This window comes from Monodelphis domestica, chromosome 7, assembly GCF_027887165.1.
Source record: "Monodelphis domestica isolate mMonDom1 chromosome 7, mMonDom1.pri, whole genome shotgun sequence".
NCBI lineage: Eukaryota > Metazoa > Chordata > Mammalia > Didelphimorphia > Didelphidae > Monodelphis > Monodelphis domestica.
The window spans coordinates 228,129,104-228,147,079 of NC_077233.1; the positions used below are offsets into that span (position 1 = coordinate 228,129,104).

General features: G+C 40.0%; 1 pseudogene; it reads right to left on the bottom strand.

Annotated features, from left to right (window-relative positions):
- Positions 1–2,756: 2,756 nt before the first annotated feature.
- Positions 2,757–5,855, bottom strand: LOC130455600 (DNA (cytosine-5)-methyltransferase 3B-like; annotated as a pseudogene).
- Between the last annotated feature and the right edge of the window lie 12,121 nt (positions 5,856–17,976).

Here is a 17,976-nt window from a genome sequence, read left to right on the forward strand (position 1 = left end):
TATGGTCAATTTTTGTGAATGTGCCATGTGGTGCTGAGAAGAAGGTGTATTCCTTTTTATCCCTATTTATTTTTCTCCATATGTCTATTAATTCTAATTTTTCTAAGATTTCATTCACTTCTTTTACCTCTTTCTTATTTATTTTTTGATTTGATTTATCTAAATTTGATAATGGTTGGTTTAAGTCTCCCACTAGTATGGTTTTATTGTCTATTTCTTCCTTCAATTCGCCTAGTTTCTCCATTAGAAATTTGGGTGCTATATTATTTGGTGCATACATGTTGATTAATGATATTTCCTCGTTGTCTAGAGTCCCTTTTAACAAAATATAATTACCTTCCCTATCCCTTTTGATCAGGTCTATTTTTGCATTGGCTTTATCAGATATCATGATTACCACTCCTGCCTTCTTTCTATCAGTTGAGGCCCAGAAGGTCTTACTCCATCCTTTAATTCTGACCTTGTGGGTGTCAACCCGCCTCATGTGTGTTTCTTGAAGACAACATATGGTAGGGTTTTGGATTCTAATCCATTCTGCTATTCGTCTACGTTTTATGGGTGAGTTCATCCCATTCACGTTCAAAGTTATGATTGTCATTTGTGGACTCCCTGGCATTTTGATTGCCTTCCCTAATTCTAACCTTTTCTTCTTCGGCTCTACCTTTTAGTCCAGTGATTTACTTTGAATCAGTCCCCCTTGTCCCCTCCCTTGATGTTTCCCTTTTTAGTCCCTCCCTTTTTCTTTCCTCCCCCTCCCCCCTCTCTTTCCCTCCCTTTTTGTTCTCCCTCTCCCCCTCCCCCCCCCCCCTGGTTTTCCCTTCTCCTTACCCTTGTTGGGTAAGATAGAATTCAAGATCCCAATGGATCTGGATGTTTTTCCCTCTCAGAGTTGATTTCCCTGAGATTGAGGTTTAAGTACCCCCCCCCCTCTTCCTCTCCTTCCTATAGGAGTTTTCTTCCCCTCCCCTTCCCATGTGAATCTTTGTGTGAGAACCATTATTCTATTTGGTCTTTCTTTACCCCCTATTTATACATTACATTTTCCCCACATGTTAGTATACATAGATTGATATAAATGTAGTCCTTATAGAAGAGAGTTTGAGTAAAAGAAGAAGATAACATTTTTCCCCTTTCCTTAATATTTACCTTTTCAGGTATTCCTTGCTCTTTGATTTTCGGTATCAAACTTTCCACAGAGCTCTGGTCTTTTCTTTGCAAAAAGTGGGAAGTCTTCTATTTTGTTGAATGCCCATACTTTGCCTTGGAAGTATATAGTCAGTTTTGCTGGGTAGCTGATTCTTGGTTGGAGACCCAGCTCTCTTGCCTTTCTGAAGATCATGTTCCATGCCTTACGATCATTCAGAGTAGAACTTGCAAGGTCTTGTGTGACCCTGATTGGTATTCCTTTATATCTAAATTGTCTTTTTCTGGCTTCCTGTAGGATTTTTTCTTTTGTTTGATAGCTTTGGAATTTGGCAATTACATTCCTGGGAGTTGTCTTTTGGGGGTTTAGTGTAGAAGGTGTTCTGTGAGCTCTGTCAGTGGATGTATTGCCCCCTTGTTCTAGAATCTCTGGGCAATTTTCTTTGATTATATCTTGTATCACCATGTCCAGTTTGGTGTTTATTTCTGGCTTTTCTGGGAGTCCAATTATTCTTAAATTTTCTCTTCTCCCTCTATTTTCCAGATCTATCACCTTGTCGGTGAGATATTTTATGTTCTCTTCTAATTTCTTGGTGTTTTGGCTTTGCTTTATTAGTTCTTGCTTTAGAGCCTGGTTTTCTTTTACAGTTTGGTCAAACTGGTTTTGTAGATGCATGAATTTCTTTTGCATTATTTCCCACTTTTCCTCCCAGAGGGCTTCCATCTTTTTGGTCATTTCTGATTCAAATTCTTCATGGGTTTGTGGAGAGTTTCTATTTCCTTTGGAAGATTTTGGAGAATTTTCTTGTATATCTTCTTCTATCTGCTCTGTATTTTGTATTTTGGCTCCATAGAATGTGTCCAAAGTCGCCCCTTTCTTCTTATTTTTCTTGGTATTTTGGGGCTTCTGTGCTTTTGTGGAGTTTGTCATCTCTGAATGTGGAGGATTAGCTTTTCTTATCTCTGTCTGGTGATCAGAGGCTTTAGTCCTGGGCAGATGTTGGTTCTATGAGCTTTCCCTGGGTTAAACTGAATATGCCTCACTGGAACTGGAATGGAAGGGTCGGACCACGAGGCCACACTCTCCCCCTGGCTCGCTTTCCGGAAGTTGCCTTCAGAATCGCTGGCCGTGAGGCTGTTTCGTCGGCCTGCGGGGGGATGGGCTGCAGCTTCCCCAAGCTCCGAGGGCAAGGACTTTCACTGAGACTTGGATAGCAGGATCCAGCCTGTGAGGCTGTCTTGCCCGCCCTGAGGGTTGCTGTTGTTTCGACCAGCTCTCTGCAGCAGAAGCCCCAGGCAGTAACTTTCACTGGGACTCGGGTAGAAGGCCCTGAGGATTGTTGTTCCGAGGACCCTGCTCTCTGAGCCTGGCCGGGCTGCAGCTTCCGGGAGCCTTGGACTCTGCGCTCCTACCCCTGAGGTCCGAGTGATCTCGGGTTCTGACTTTTGAGGGGAGCCGTACCTTTTGAACCAGGTCCAGGTCCAGGAGGAGGGTTCCCAGGGTTTGTGCTGTTGATCGTTTTGAATTTCGGCGCCTTAGGAGCTTATAGTTTGAGATCGGTGGGGAAGGGTTTTCCGGAGATCTGAACTTTAGCTTTCTCTAAGCCGCCATCTTAACCGGAAGTCCTTGCCTGTACTTTCTTTAATTTCCCTATCCTATTGTATTCCAGGCAGTCCTGAAGCTCGAGTTTATTGGTCTTTGATGCTATCACTGGCCTGTTCATCCCAGGCAGGTTGCCCCAGTAATAGCAGGCTTGATGGGCAGCTGAAACTTTGACGGCATCAATCATTACAGGGTTACACTCTAAAAACCATGAGATGTCCCTCTTATCATTGACCCTCATGGCCACAACATTCTCAAACATCCAGAAGAAAGGGCGTTCATCCCCTTCTTTGGGGCTGGCATAATTGAGCAAATGGTAGAAAATTCAAAGAAGAGCCTTCCTGTGCCCTCATACAAGCCCTTTCTGGAAAGATCATTGCACGGACTTCCACCAATAAGCAAATCAAATGGTCCCCATTCATCAGTCTGATGCTTTATGATGTTTCTGACATCATGAACATATTTGATATTGCCTTCATGCTTGACTTCCAACAGCAATGGAATCCTCACAGATCTCTGAAGCAATATACTTGTCTACCTTGATGCCTAATTCTTTTAGCACTAAGTAGCCTGTGGCTATGCCATCAAAAAGGAACAAGACTCTAATTGGTCGTCTCCTTGATGCAGGGACAGTTGGATACAATTTTGGAACTGCATATTCCTGAGCTATGTCGTTGGTGAAAAATTCCTGAAGGCAAATGTTCCAGTCCTTTCGACGTTGTAAGATCCCATAGCACCACTGAGGCAGGCACATGTAACAGCTCCAGCGTTCTTGGGCTTTGGCACTGGCTGAGGTCCCTGCCCCAACTAGCACATCCAGGCACTTGACACAAAAACACCGGCAACAGCTTGTATAGCTGTAAAGTAAGAGTCGTGTCCCTCACAGCACACAGTACAGTATGACTGATATCCATCATCATCATACATGTAGAACAGCTCTAGAAATCTATCTCTACATGTATGACAGAGCCCCCCTCAAATAGGGGATGAAAGGAGTGTGGGTTTCTTCTGCCACAGGCTATGCAGCTATCCTCAGGGTTGCTTTTGTTGTTTTTGAGGTCAGAAACCATTTTTTCTCAGCTTTGGTCTTCCTCTACCCTCTCTTTGTTGTTATTCACGCAGCTGGGCTTCCAGAGTCTAGGAGGAGGTAGGCTATCTTGGACCCGGACTTCCTCCAGAGTCCTTCTTCTTTGTTTACACTCTGGTATGACACGCCCATCTGGTTTCTTTTTTGGTGTGAGTACCTCTTCCCCCATTGGCTGGAAGCCTTCCTTCATGAGCCCATTCTAACAGGGGCTTGAGTTTTTCATCCCATGAGGCACCAGGAATGACTGGGAATGTCTTGCCTGCTCTGCTCTTGGCCATCTCCAGGGCTTGGAATAAAGCCTTCCTGTAAAATACCAGCAAGTTAAAGGTAGATAAATTAAAGTGTTGGGTAAATAATGCAAGGCTGACTTACTTGTCTGAAGGGATCTCAGAGTATTTGCCATTGCCAAACCACTGTACCCATCTCATGCCAGGGATAGCCTGTTGGATTTCCAGAAAACTACAATAGCAGGCCACCAGGAAAAACCTTTAATCTTCCCCCAGACAAGGTCACCAGTGTGAAACTCTTCCATCCTGGTATTCCAAATGATCAAGGTTCTCTGAAAACACACTTTGAGAACTGTTACAGATAAAAGAGTGGTTGCCACAAACTGTGACTGCAAAATATATGGGTTTCAAGACTGTGAATTGCCCAAACTGCAAAGATAACTTTCAGCGTCTTGATTTTATATCAAAAATAAGTGGTCACCATGGGAAAAATTCCCAAATATGAAATACCCAAGTCAGCTGGGTTTTATGGAGATTTTAATTAATACAAATTAAGGAATTAAAGAAAGGGAGAGAGACAGAGCAAGGGGAAATGATAGGAAGGCTAGGGCCTAGGCCTTTCTTTCAAGAGAGAAAACCAAATCAGTCTTTAATCACTCACCACAAGATTTTGTCCAAGTAAAACTCTAGTGTTCAGAGAGACCCTCCAGTTTAGCTCCTGAGCTCAACTAAGTTCAGCCACCTAGAGACTCCAATTCAGTTTCCTAAGCTGAACTAAGTCCAGAGGCCTTTGACCTCCTTTTAAAGAGAATTTTCTCCTATGTCACCTCCCCTAAATTTTCACATCTACCAATCACAGTAGATGTTTTCCAAAGGACTGACCATTCTTAATTCACATCTTGTTATCACCTTCTTAATTCACATCTTGTTATCACTTTCTCTGGGTAGACTAAAACTTCTGAGTATTTCACACCTCTTTGCTAAGGTTGTCTCTTGCAAGTTGCCTGACCTTTTAGTGATTAATTTGACCTTCACAGGTACTTAGCACCCTTTTGTATTAGATCTAAAAATAGAACTAGCTTAAGGGCTTTTGGCCTCACTATAAGTATGAGTTAAGTACTTTTTCATTGTTCAGTAAGGAGTTTACAACTTTATCTTCCCCTAAGGTATGCCTAAGTATGGGTGGAGTAATTTTAAAGTTCCCAGTATATTCCTGATCAAGTACCTCCATTGTTTAAATGGGGGATAATCTTAACCAAATGTTCTAAGGTAGAGTTTGAGCAGTTTTAAGGCTCACAGAACCTAGAGAATGATGACATCTTTCTCTAGCACTACGCCTGGTACTTGTGATACTCCCGAGATCATTAGTGAGATCAATGGTAAGACACCGGAGACTAGTTGACAGGGTACCAGTGGACCTTCGCCTATTGCTCCTGGTCACAGGGGTATCCTTGAAATCTAAACTGGCATCTTCATTTTCTTTCTTGCTAGGTTTATTCTGTGAGGCCAGGAGTGGGGAAGGTCTACGTCTTCCCTAATCAGTAGTACTACCATCACTTCGGGACCGGACATTTGAATTTTCTGGTTGAAACTTGGCTTCGTGGTACAGCTTTGACATCCCAGGAATTTCTGATAACTCTGGGTCATCAGTCAAGTCCCTATGACCTTTGATCTCCAGGCTCCCCACTGCTTCCAGGACTGGAGGAGAGAGAGTTTCATCATCATTGCCATTGACCAAACTGAAGTCTTCTTTATTAGCCTCCTCACCATTGTATCTTCCTGGGTCTCCTTTCATTGTGCCTTGAGGCCAGTATCCCCCTTTCAGTACCCTTTGGGCAGAAAACTGGGCACTTCTAGTGGGTAGAAACAGATGTCCCTTCTTTCCCTCGGGGCAGGTACCTCACACCTCCCTCTTCCCACCCAGAGGGGACAGTCAGATCAAGAAACTTAACATTCTAATGGAAGATGCTGAGGGGTTTGGGGTGGAGAGGGGAGAGAAGAAAAATGAAAGAACCCATAAATAAAAATAATGTGTAGCAATACTTTTTTAGAGTTTCAATTAATTGGAAAAAAATTTGAGTGCCCATCAAATGGAGAACATTTGAAAGAATTATAGTTTAGGAATATAATGAAATATTACTGTCTTAATAAAAATGGGAAAAGGGACAGATTCAAAGAAACCTGCAGAGACTTATGTGAACCAATAAAGAAAGCAAGAAGACCTGAGAGCCTGACTTACACAATTATTGCAATATTATAATGGGAAACAAATTTGAAAGACTAAGCAATGCAATGGCTAGTTATGATGTTGAAGAATGCTTCCTTCATCTTGGCAGAGAGGTGGTAGACAGTGCAAAATGAGACCTATATATTTTTTTCAGGCATAGGATGGTTACTTATTACCTCTATGAAAAAGAAATACTAAAGAGAAGACACACATGTATCCATTGATAAGACTTAAGTAATCAGTAACATAGTAATTATTATACTCTAAGTGACTGAGACATGAAATTAAGACATGAAGGATTTTGCAGGATTTCTGAATCAGCATTTCACTCTTGCTTCAGTTCTGTACTATCAGTCAGAGACCTATATTCTCTGTTTGAATATACTTATTTGTTACAAGGAAGGGCTTTTTTTTTTTGAGGGAGAGGGAGAATTGTGAGAATAGGAGATAAGGATGATGTGGGGGTGGGGAAAAGAATTTTTTTTAAAATAAAGAACATCAAACATTTTATTAAAATATGGAGAGCAGAAAGAAGTTAGAAATGGAATACATCTGAGCAAGGCAGCATTGATATTACCATATGTTAGAAATCCAAGCAACACACAGTAGAGATTTATGTAGGACTCTTTTTTTTTCCTGTTCTTTGTATATGAAAGTATTTATGTTTGACAAGTTCATAAAAAAAAAATGTCAAGAATTTGCTTAAAACGTAAATATTGCCTTGAGAGGTGCCATAACAAGTCCAGTAAGTGATTTATCTTCAGTGAGGCTCTGAGGTTGTGTTTAGGCACAGAACAGTAAAAATCAATCCAGTCAGAAGTTGTGGTCCAAATGGGTCGTAGGAACCATTCTAACTCCAGATTTTGGTTCCAATCTACTTTTCTACTTCTGTAGTCAAATCAATTCTTATTTATACAACAGCAGAAATTATGCAAAAATGTCTTCTCTTTTCTCCTGTTACACGTCTAGACATGCAGTTAAAAAAAACCCAAGAACCTCTGATGAATAGCAATAATACTCTTGCATAGGGTGATCATATCTTTGTTGGTTCCCAAGGACTCTGGAACAGTGGAAAGCATATTGAATTTGGAATCAGAAGACCTGGGTTCAAATATTGTTTCCTCTATTTATTAATGATGTGACCTTCCATTTATCACTGAATCTTCCTAGGCTTTAGCTTTCTTTTCTTTTTGAAATTCTTATTTTCTATCTTAGTAACAACGCTAAGATTGGAAGGCAAGGCCCAAGCAAATGGGCTTATGTGACTTGCCCAGGGTCACACAGCTAGGAAGTATCTGAGATCACATTTGAACCCAGGTCCTTCTGATTCTAGGTCTGATACTCTGTTCACTGTGCTATCTAGCTTCCCCTGGGCATTAGTTTTCTCAGCTGTAAAATAAAACTGTTGGACTACATGATGTCTAAGGATCCCTTCATGGCTAAATCTGAGATCCTGTGATCCTTGTCTTTCTGCCTGGCCTCATGTGCTGAACAATGGAGTTTTAAAGCTGAGTTCCCCCAGAGCTAGAGCCCTCAGATATAACTTATTCTGGCCAACATTTCCCATCCTGAAGGCAAACCATTTCCTGCTGTAGACAAAAGCTATTTTAGGTTGCTTTTTTTCTTTGCCTACTTACTTCATATTTATGAGCCACTGATGGACTTCACATCATAGCCTCTTAGTTCCCTCACACTTTCAGAAATATAACAAACTGAGTGGTGTGAACTCTTCTCCTGCACAGATGGGAAAGGCAGGTGTAATTGACCGAATATACCAGCAAAGTCTTCTCTTTTCCTTTAGCATCCTCAGAAAGATGCCGACTTCTTCATCATCTTTTAAAAACAGCAACAGGGTGTTAACAAGCTTAAAAAGATGTTCTGTTTACCTAAAATGCTAGACCTACACATGATTAGATTATTCAAATAAGTCCCACAGGATTTGTGTGTATCCTGGCATTCACGATTACTGTCTGTATTAGTTTAAACTTCCATAAGGTTCATAGCATCTGCATTATTAAAAATGATGTAATGATGTCACAAAACTATAAACCAAGGAATTATGTTGATAGATTTACTGCTGATTTTTACCAGCCCTCCTGTCCTCAACCAAAAAAAATTCCAATTTTTTGGAAGAAAAGATTACTTCCTAAACATAAGATCTAGAATCTTATCATATGCATTCTTGTGTCATTTTATGTTTGATGGGATACAAAGTACACAAAGGACTGGGACTGAGGAAAATTCATTTCAAGTTCTGATCACACCATCGGCTGACTGGTTTTGTGGGCTTGAAGAAATCCATTTAACCTACCTAATTAGTAGATTCTTTATCTAAAAAAATGATAGGGTTGAGAATGAATGAAAAAAGCTTTTATTAAGCTCTTGCTATGATTCAAGCTCAGTAGATAGAGTGCCAGAAATTAAGTCAGGAAGACTCATCTTCCTGAATTCAAATCCAGTCTCAGCCACTTCCTAGCTGTGTGATCTTGGGAAGGTCCCTTCACTCTGTCTGCCTCAGTTTCCTTATCTTTAAAATAAGTTAGAGCAGGAAATGGTAAACCACTCTAGTATCTTGTCAAGAAAACCCCAAATGGGGTCATGAAGAATCAAATATGATTGAAATGACTGAACACCAACATGGTGTAAGCACCATGATAAACACTTGGAAAACAAAAAGTAGACGAGAACTAGTATCTGTTTCCAAGGAGTTCATACTCCAGTTGGTAGAGACAACACATAAAAGAAAGGTCTGTAGTAGGCAGATGGAAAGGCCTAGAAGTGATAAGTGTGCCAAGCTAGGTCCAATGACAGGGCCCAGGGGCCTTGGGTGTTCATAGTAAGCAGTCAGATAACAGTATCCTGGCTGGAGAAAGCAGTAGAAGCAAAGCAGATGATACGGACTAGAGGATCTTATAAAAAGCAGCATCAGAACTAATGGCGGTCCTCCACTATACTAACAGCAATATCATTGGTGACTCCCATCTCACTGGCTTAAACGGTCTAGGAATCTAGATGGGATCTGGGTTGCCAAGAGAGGGGACAAGAGGAAAGAAAGTGAGAAACCATGAGAGAGAGAAAAGGTAAGGTGAAAAATCAGGGACTTGTTGAAGATCCAGTTACCCTTATATGCCTATAGATTCCAGAGTCTTTTTACGTATCTTTTTACCTCCAACAAAGAACTTAGTCAGTTATCTGTTTACTGGTATATTCTAATTTGTAGACTTTTTCCACTTTCTGTTTGCTGTTTTGCTTTGATAAGAGGATTTATTCACTATTTGCTTTTTTTCACCTTTTGTATTACCAGCATTATCCTCAGGGTTCTGTCCCAAGCTTCTTCTCTTCTCCTTCCTACTTCACTTGGGAATCTCATCAGCTCCAATTTTAGTTATCATCTCTATGCTGATGATTCTCAAACTTATCTATCCTGCCCTAATCTCTCTACTGACCTCCAATCTTGAACCTCCAATTGCCTTTCAAACATCTTGAACTGGATGTCCCGTAGATATCTTAAATTCAACATGGCCCAAACAGAACTTATTATCTTTCCTTTTACAACTTCCCCTTTCCTCTTCTACCTTCACAATTACTGTAGAAGGCAACACCATTCTCCTAGTCCTTCAATCGCACAACCTAGGAGTCATCTTGGATTCTTCACCATCTCTCAACTCTTATATCCAATCTGTTGCCAAGGCCTAATGATTTCATCTTTAAAATATCTCTCAAACGTGCCCCATTCTCTCCTCAAACAATGCCACCATTATGCTGTAAGTCTTTATCATGTCATGCCCTAAATATTTGAGGAGTCTGCTGGTGAGTCTTCCAGCCTCATATTTCTCTTCATTTCAATCCATACTCCATTCAGCCACTAAAATTATTTTCCTAAGTGCAGGTCTGACTAGGTCATCCCTCTACTAAAAAATCTCCAGAGATTCCCTGTAGCCTCTAGGATCAAATACAAAATGCTCTGTTTGGCATTCAAAGCCCTACATAACCTAGCCCCTTCTTAACCTTCCAGTCTTCTTACACCCTACTCCCCAACATGTATCCTTTGATCCAGTGACACTGGACACATAGAACATGCACACTCTTCCATGAACAATACACTCCATCTTTTGGCTCTAGGCACTTTCTCTGGTTGTCCTCCATTTTTGGAATTCTCTTCTTCCTCTGTTCAGACTACTGACTTCCTTGTCTTTCTTTAATAAAATCTCCTCTTTTTCTCAAAAATCTCAACTGAAATCTCATCTTTTACCGGAAGCTTTTCCCAAACCCTCTTAATTCTAGTGTCTTCCTTTTGTTAATTATTTCCTATTTATCCTATATCTAGTTTGCTTTGCAAATATTTGTTTGCATGTTCGCTCCCCAATTAGATTGTAAGCTCCTTGGGAAAAGGGACTTTTTTGGGGTGTCTTTTTGTATCCGTAGTGCTTGGCATATAGTAGGAACTTAATAAATGTTTTGTTGTTGTTCAGTTGGGTCTGACTCTTTGTGGCTCCATGGACCATAGCATGTCAATGCTTTCCATGGCTTTTTCTTGGCAAAGATACTACTTTGCTACTTTTGTCTTCAGTGGATTAAGGCAAACAGAGGTTGAGTGACCTGCACAGTATCACATAGTTGAGGCCCAATCTGCAGTTAGTCAGGTCTTCCTGACAGTAGAGTGAGTGCTCTCTCTACTGAGCCACCTAGCTTTCCCTTCTACTCTTTTCAAGGTAAAAAATTCAGTATTTCCTAGAAAAAGATGGGGGCAGATTCTAGATATATCTATCCATGTTGCCTATGAGAGACACTTCTCTACATTTAGATGTATGTCTTACATGAACATACCTAACTTAGAGATCGTAAGCTCCCATTGGTCGGGGATCATGTCATTTTCAATGTTTGTGGAGCTAGGTGGTTCAGTGGATAGAATGCCAGGCTTGGAGTCAGGAAGACTCATCTTCTTGAGTTCAAATCTGGTCTCAGACGCTTACTAGTTAAGTGACTCTTGGTAAATCATTTAACCCTATTTCCTGCAGTTTCCTCTATAAAATGACTAGGAGAAGGAAATAGCAAACCACTCTACTATCTTTGCCATGAAAACCCCAAATGGGGTCATGAAGAGTCACTGATGATTAAGAAATGACTGAACTAAATCCTTTGCCTAGCATAGTGCCATAGTATATATTAAGTATTTAATAAATGTTTATTGAAAACTTGAATTTAAAGTCATGAGATTGTTTGATTTTATTTTTAGAGCTGGAAGAGATTTTAGGGATCACCTGATTCAATCACTTCATTTTATAGATAGGAAATTTTACAGATGAGTAAACTGAAGTTCCAGGCAGTTGAGTGATTTACAGAAGGTTACGTAGCTAGTATCAGAGAAAAGATTTGAAACTAGGTCTCTCCTGATTCCAAGTTATAGCATTAGAGAATCATAGAGTTAGAGCTAGATGAGATCTTAGAGGCCTTTAAGTTTAATGTCCCCATTTAACAAATGAACAAACTGAGGCAAATAGAGATTAAGTGACTCCTCCAGGGTGACACAGCTAGAAAGTATCTGAGACAGGAGTTGACTCTACATATCTCCTGACTTCATATCCTAAATTTTTTCCACTGTGCTATGCTACATTTTAGAAAAAACACATACACAACTACAATCAAATAATATGCTTGAAGTAATTTAGTGACAGATTAAATCTGAAGCCTAATTACAAGATCTATCTGTAATCTTCATGATCTTGCTGTAAATTCTTTATGGAATCTGAGCATGATGACTTCTAGCATCAGAATATATATGTACCACTTTTTCACTTATTATATATAATTTTTGATTTGCATAGATTTGGCTCATGTTATAATTTTAATCTGAGAAGGGAACATGTATTATCCAAATGTTGTAACTCCTCCTGGACCTAGCACAGTATGTGGCATACAATAAGCAATGTAGTGAGGGGTTATTTTTTAAACTTTATTTTATTTTAATAACAAATTTCCACATTAAATTTTCCAAAGTTATATGATTCATGTTGTCTCCTTCCCTTCTACTCTCCCCTCTCCTGAAGTTAGCAAACAATTCAATCTGGGCTACACATGTACTTTCAAGCAAAACATATTTCCATATTACTCATTTTTGTAAGTGAATAATCTTATAAAACCCAAACCCCAAGTCATATACCCAAATAGTCAATATGTTTTTAACTGCATTTCTACTCCAACAATTCTTTCTCTAGAGGTCTTTAGCATTCCTTTTCATAAGTCCCTCAGAATTATCCTGGGATTATTGTATTGCTGTTAGTAGCAAAGCTTATCACAATTGATCATTCCACAATATTTCAGTTACTGTGTATAATGTTCTACTAGTTCTGCTCATTTGACTCTGCATCAGTTCATGTAGATCTTTTTAGCTCTTTCTAAAATCATCCTGTTCATCACTCCTTACAGTATAATAATATTCCATTACCACTATATTATGATAATGCAATTTGTTCAGTCATTCCCCAATTGAGAGATATCCCTTTAGTTTCCAATTCTTTGCCACCACAAAAAGCGCAGCTATAAATATTTTTGTACAAACAGGTCCTTTCCCATTTGTCTTTTTATTTCTTTGGGATACAGACTCAGTAATGGTATTTCTGGATTAAAAGGTTTGCAGTCTTTTATCTCCCTTTAGGCATAATTCCAAATTCACCTGCAGAATGGTTGAATCAATTCACAACTTCATGAACAATGCATTAGTGTCTCAATTTTACCACATCTCCAATATTAGAGAGTGATTATTTAAAGAGGATGGCAAAGGAACCTCCACAGAAGAAATGAGAACTACTGGGAAGTGAAATTTGAAGAACTGTTTGGCCTATGATGAAGTCATCATGGCTCAGCAGGACTGAGTTCAGCCAAAGATCCCTTCCCAGACTTCAATGATCTTAGAGCTCTTGGAGTTGTCTGACCTGTACAATGAGTAAGTTAAAGATGGGAGCAAAAAGAAAATGAAAGACTTATACAAAAAAAAATATTCATTCATCCAAAAAACTAGGTCTCAGCATAATTTCTTCTACCAAGTATTGGTGTTTTCCCATCTGAAGGTACTGATGGAGGATAGGAAAGAACTGAATTGCTTAAAGCTCTCTCTACCAAGAGCAAAGAGAGTCTAGTACATCAAGACCTCACAGTTCACAATTGAAAATTTCAATGGACTTGATAAAGTAGGCAGAGAAGCAGACAATGGTGGCTGAACTGCTGTCCTCTTTCAATGACCAGAGAACCTCAGATGACCTGGAGGTGTCTCTATGGCTGCCTACTTCTACGGATTCTTTGCAGTGGGAAAGTAAGTTGAACATTTTTTTGAGAGTAGCCTGGTCATCCAAAGCTATAGGAGGTGGAGTTCTTGTACAAGAAGAGTGACCAAATCCACATCATTGCCCTGACACAGGTCCTTGAAGTCTCCATGGTGTGGAAAGGAAAGCAAAAGCAAGTTCTGGACTTTCTGCCACTGAGTTGTGTAAAAGATAAAATTAAATCTCAATAATATTATATTTTAAGACATTTATTAATGATCATTAGAAATCAAGGAATAAAGAAGACACAAAATAAAGACCATGTGTCCATGGCTGGTTAGCCATTTTTTAGTCAACCCCACTCAACACCATAAATGCGGATTCTGCATCAGAGAGAGGGAGCCTCCAAAGCCCACACCCTTTATCCTCTGTCTACAGGAAGTACGTAATGACAGGAAGTCAGTGGGCTCTTGGGATATATAGTGCTTTTTTAGGGTAACAGATTTTCAATCATACAGTTGGAATGTCAGAGAGAAGATATTGACAAGACTGACAGTTAGTGGGGGAGGGAGCAACTTGGAGTGACAGTTGGTCTTGTGACTCAGGTTCTCTCTCTTCCTGGCCCTGGAACTGGAAGGAGACCTCTCTCCCTGTCCCTGGATAGAAGGGTCTCTATTCCTGAATTTCCCAACTGTGTGCTCTACCTGGTTCCCTGTGATTGTGTTCATTGGACAAAAGGACTTAAGGGAAGCAATTTGGACTGTAAGACTGGTCTTTTGGGGTGTCAGCCTGAAGAGACAGGCCCAACCAGCTCTGATAGTCAGAACTTTTCTTTCTCTTTCTGTCTACTGCTAAGACTTTGAACTTAAGAAATTCTAGCACAGGTTAGCATAGTCAGGAATAACAGAAACCCTCCATCAGCCTGTGAGGTCTGGCCTCAGCTCAAAAGCTGAGAGAGACTCAAACATCATCTAGGGAATCCCTCTTCCCTCTTCCCTGATACCTCTCCAACTAAAACTTGTTATTAAAATTTATCTTTATTTGAGTATCACAGGCAGACGAGAGGACTATTTTTTCAGGGGACATAGAGGGAGCTGAACCTCAGGACAGCCATTCAACTAGAAATGGTCCTTATTGGTCCCCTGCTGGGAGACCTTGGTCCAGGGGGAAGCTTGTCCCTCAGGAGGGTCTGTGCCTACCTGCTCTGGGGCATCTTCAGCATCAATCCATAGAGAAGGCATTTCCTCAGGCTATCATAAGTGGTTCATTTCTTAGGAACCCCATTTTCCAAAAATAGCCTCTCAACAGGGGGCATCTCTCTCCTTTTATCTTACCAGCAGCCATATTCCCTCTCTCTCTCTTCAACTCCTCCATTCCCTGTTATAAAACCTTCAGTATCCCCTGTTCTTCAATTCTACCCATTTTCTCTACAATTATTACAATGAACTCCAAGAATGGGATTAGGACAGCAACCAGCAATCCCTCCCCATTTCCTGAGGATTCTGAGCACAAGATGAACACTAATATAGTTAACAATAATTGGGTTAACATAATCAGAATTTCTGTATAGACCCAGACATGACAGATATACTATATAAAAAGGTATCACTGACTACTCACAATCCCTAAGTCTTTGCCAGTCCAACTGCTTCACATTCCCTGCTAATAGGTATTAGACAGGTATAGAGACTTTTGCTATTGCAAATGGTAATATTTCTTTATTTTATACCTTTGCCTCCTGTTTTGGAATTGATATCAATTCCAAGGCAGAAGAGTGGTAAGCACTAGGTAATTAGAGTTAAATAACATGCCCAGGGTTGTACTGACAGAAAGTGTTTAAATCCAGATATGAACCCGGGATGATTGAACATTTATTGTAAATGTACACTTTTATTCCAAAGGGACTGCCCCTAATTTGGTTTTTGTCAATGCCCCTAGCAAAACATTGGTTTTGTTTTCTCTCTTTTCTATTCCTCCCTAACTATTATAATTTCCTCTTAGAAATTGAATATTGTGTACATCTGTAGTTAGAAGTACTTTAGAACTACAAGATGATTATGTTAAATGATCAGTGGGGAGACTAATTTCCCAATGATCATCAGGGGGATTGTGAACTTTAGAAACTACTCCACCCTACACCATACTTTAGGGGAAGGTAAAGTTGTAAACTCCTGATTGAACAATGAAGGTACTTAGTTCTCATCTTATAGTGAAACTAGAACTTTAAGCTAAGTCTATTTTTAGATCTAATACAAAAAGGTGTTAAGTAACTAGGTTAAATTAATCACAAAAAGGTCAAATAACTCACAAAAGGTGAACTTAACAAGGAAGTGTTAAGTAACTAAAGATATAATCAAATCAAAGAAGGTGAGAACTAAAAGTATGGGCAGTCCTGGAGAAAAAGCCTTTAATGTGATTGGTAAATGTGAAAATTTAGAGGAGGAAACACAAGGATGAAAAGTCTATATATTTGAGATTTTTCTTCCCTCAAGGACACTCTCTCTCTCTCTCTCTCTTTCTTTCCCTGATTGGTGGTGAAAAGTTAGCTGAGAGATGCATGCTGAGCCTTTTGGCATCTTAGTGTGACTATAAGCTATTGTCTGGTTCACTGGTGAGTTTCTGGCTGAATTTTCCTCCTTTACTTTCCAACTTTTTCCTCTCAGAAGCTTCTAATCTTCTTCAGAGACCTAGAGGCAGGGAGTTTAAAACTCCCTCAGGCATAGGCCAGGTAGGAGAAATCCTAAATCCTCTTTCCTCTTTCTCCTTAAATTCCTTCCCTCTATATTAATTAAATTATCATAAATTTCCAGACTGACTTGGGTATTTTATTTGGTGACCATTTAAATCTAGGTTTAAAGTCACAACCCTAAAATTATCTGACACTACTAAAAACTACTAAAAACTGGGTAGTTCAGTGGATTGAGAGCCAGGCCTAGAACCTAGGGAGGTCCTAGGTTCAAATCTGACCTCAGACACTTCCCAGCTGCATGACTCTGGGCAAGTCACTTGACCCCCACTACCTAGACCTTACCACTCTTCTGCCTTGGAGCCAATACACAGTATTGACTCCAAGAAGGAAGGTAAGGGTTTAAAAAAACAAACAAGCAAACCATCTTGGTAAGGTAAAGGTTTGTAGTTTGTTTGTTTGTTTTTTTAAACCCTTACCTTCTGTCTTGGAGTCAATACTGTGTATTGGTTCCAAGGCAGAAGAGTAGTAGGCAATTCAATGAGCTACCTAGCTGCCCCCTCATTACCATTCTTCTGCTTTGGAACCAATAGATATTTTTGATGTTAAGGGTTTTAAAAAAAGAAATGCTCACTGATAGAAGTTGGGGTCATATTCCCTACATGTGTGCCCTTAGAATCACAGATTTGGAACTATAGAATCTTAGAGGTCATTTAGTCTAATCCCTTCATTTACAGATGAGGAAACTAAAGTCAGAGAGGATTAAGTTATTTGCCTGAGGTCCTATAAGTCAGCATTTGCAGGGGCTCAGGAAAATGGTGTGTTGTATACTCTGGCGAACAGCCCAGAACTCTGGGGGCAGGTAGATAGCACAATGGTTAGAGCTCCAGGTCTGGAGTTGAAAGGACCTGGGTTCAAACTGACATCTCAGACAGTTCCTGGCTGTGTGATTGTGCCCTTCTTCTGTTTTGGGACTGATATGAGGTCATAAAGTAAAGATTTAGAAAAAAACCAACCAACCAGAAAGGAGCCCAGAATTCTGATCATTTTAGACTCAAAATCCATTTGCTTAAGTTTCTCCTACTTTTTAGATTGATTATAAAATGCTCCACAGCCCCATGGAGGCAAGAATAAGGTGATCTTGAGATCTTATGTTTTGGGCTTCCAGCTTCAAGAGAGAAAGAAGATAAGGCTCTCTGAGAAGTCCAAGTGTAGAGGAGCTGGCTCCTCAATTGACTTGACTTCTTATCTGCACAGAGAAGCTTCTTTCTTAAAGCTGGAAGATAAAAAGAAGGCTGAGATCTCTCTTCCTACAAGCTCTCACCAACCCTGCCACCTCTTGCAGGTGTGGAACACTGAGTTATCAATTGAGGGCATTCTTAGACAAATGGGATTTGAGAGAAGAATTAAAATTAGATGCTTTTTGCATTGAACTGAGATGTTGGCTGGCAAAAATAAGCTCAGCTGAGTGAGGGAGAGGACTCATGAACTATGATTTTGAGTGGGTGTCAACCTGGAGTAGTCTTCTAGGGGCCCAGGTGCAATATGAGTGTTTAATTTATTTGAAAGTGTTTAATTTAATTGAAATATACACAGTTCCATGTTTAGATTATCTGATTGCTCCCTGGAATTCAGGCACCTGGGCTTAGCTTTCCCATTTCTTTTTTTCTTAAACCCTTACCTTGTCTTAAAATTGATTTTAAGTATTGGTTCCAAGGCAGAAGAGCAATAAGGGTTAGGCAAT